The sequence below is a fragment of the Oncorhynchus nerka genome, linkage group LG22 (genome assembly GCF_034236695.1).
Source record: "Oncorhynchus nerka isolate Pitt River linkage group LG22, Oner_Uvic_2.0, whole genome shotgun sequence".
In the NCBI taxonomy this organism is placed as follows: Eukaryota; Metazoa; Chordata; class Actinopteri; order Salmoniformes; family Salmonidae; genus Oncorhynchus; species Oncorhynchus nerka.
In genome coordinates, this window is record NC_088417.1 from 43,818,131 (window position 1) to 43,820,297 (window position 2,167).

Sequence of the window (2,167 nt, forward strand, 5' to 3'; positions counted from 1 at the left end):
CCTGCAGTCTGAACTAGCTCTTAATGTTGTTCATTTGATTCTTCAACATGGGGATGAATAAGCCACAACCTTAAGCATCACCAGGCAAGCACTATCGTGGCTGGAACCTAATCTTGCATAGCTAGACCTTAATGATTGCGGAAGTAAGCAGTCTGCCTCGAGACTAGCTGGAACCAATCATTTATATATACACTAGATGACTGATAGGGGGTGCTATGCCGCTGTGCCTCCATCTTGAAACTCACCCACAAAATATAAATATATACGTATATATATATATATAAAAACTCAGCAAAGAAAGAAACGTCCCTTTTTCAGGACCCTGTCTTTCAAAGATGATTCTTAATAATCCAAATAACTTCACAGATCTTCATTGTAAAGGGTTTAAACACGGTTTCCCGTGCTTGTTCAGTGAACCATAAACAATTAATGAACATGCACCTGTGGAACGGTCGTTAAGACACTAACAGCTTACAGACGGTAGGCAATTAAGGTATCAGTTATGAAAATTTAGGACACTAAAGAGGCCTTTCTACTGACTGAAAAGCACCAAAAGAAAGATGCCCAAGGTCCCTGCTCATCTGTGTGAACGTGCCTTAGGCATACTGTAAAAGGAAGCATGAGGACTGCAGATGTGGCCAGGGCAATAAATTGCAATGTCCGTACTGCGAGGCGCCTAAGACGGCGCTACAGGGAGACAGGACGGACAGCTGATCGTCCTCGCAGTGGCAGACCACGTGTAACAACACCTGCACAGGATCGGTACATCGGAGCATCACATCTGCGGGACAGGTACAGGATGGCAACAACTGCCCGAGTTACACCAGGAACACAATCCCTCCATCAGTGCTCAGACTGTCCGCAATAGGCTGAGAGAGGCTGGACTGAGGGCTTGTAGGCCTGTTGTATAAGGCAGGTCCTCACCAGACATCACTGGCAACAACGTCGGCTATGGGCACAAACCCACCGTCGCTGGACCCGACAGTACTTGCAAAAAGTGCTCTTCACTGACCAGTCGCAATTTTGTCTCACCACGGGTGATGGTCGGATTCACATATATTGTCGAAGAATTGAGCGTTATACCGAGGCTTGTGCCTGCAGCAGGTTTGAGGTGGAGGGTCCGTCATGGTCTGGGGTGGTGTGTCACAGCATCATCGGACTGAGCTTGTTGTCATTGCAGGCAATCTCAATGCTGTGCATTACAGGGAAGACATCCTCCTCCTTCATGTGGTACCCTTCCTGCAGGCTCATCCTGACATGACCCTCCAGCATGACAATGCCACCAGCCATACTGCTCGTTCTGAGCATGATTTCCTGCAAGACAGGAATGTCAGTGTTCTGCCATGGCCAGCGAAGAGCCCGGATCTCTATCCCATTGAGCACGTCTGGGACCTGTTGGATCGGAGGGTGAGGGCTAGGGCCATTCCCCCCAGAAATGTCTCGGAAATTGCAGGTGCCTTGGTGGAAGAGTGGGGTAACATCTCACAGCAAGAACTGGCAAATCTGGTGCAGTACTTAGTATCTGGTGTGGCCACCAGCTGCATTGACTGTTACTTTTGATTTTTACCGCCCCTTTGTTCAGGGACACATTATTCAATTTCTGTTAGTCATGTATGTCTGTGGAACTTGTTCAGTTGTTGAATCTTGGTATGTTCATACAAATATTTACATGTTAAGATTCCTGAAAATAAATACCAGTTGACAGTGAGAGGAACTTTATATATATATACAGTGGGGAGAACAAGTATTTGATACACTGCCGATTTTGCAGGTTTTCCTACTTACAAAACATGGAGAGGTCTGTATTTTTTCTCATAGGTACACTTCAACTGTGAGAGACGGAATCTAAAGAATCCAGAAAATCACATTGTATGATTTTTAAGTAATTAATTTGCATTTTATTGCATGACATAAGTATTTGATACATCGGAAAAGCAGAACTAATATTTGGTACAGAAACCTTTGTTTGCAATTACAGAGATCATACGTTTCCTGTAGTTCTTGACCAGGTTTGCACACACTGCAGCAGGGATTTTGGCCCACTCCTCCATACAGACCTTCTCCAGATCCTTCAGGTTTCGGGGCTGTCGCTGGGCAATACGGACTTTCAGCTCCCTCCAAAGATTTTCTATTGGGTTCAGGTCTGGAGACTGGCTAGGCCACTCCA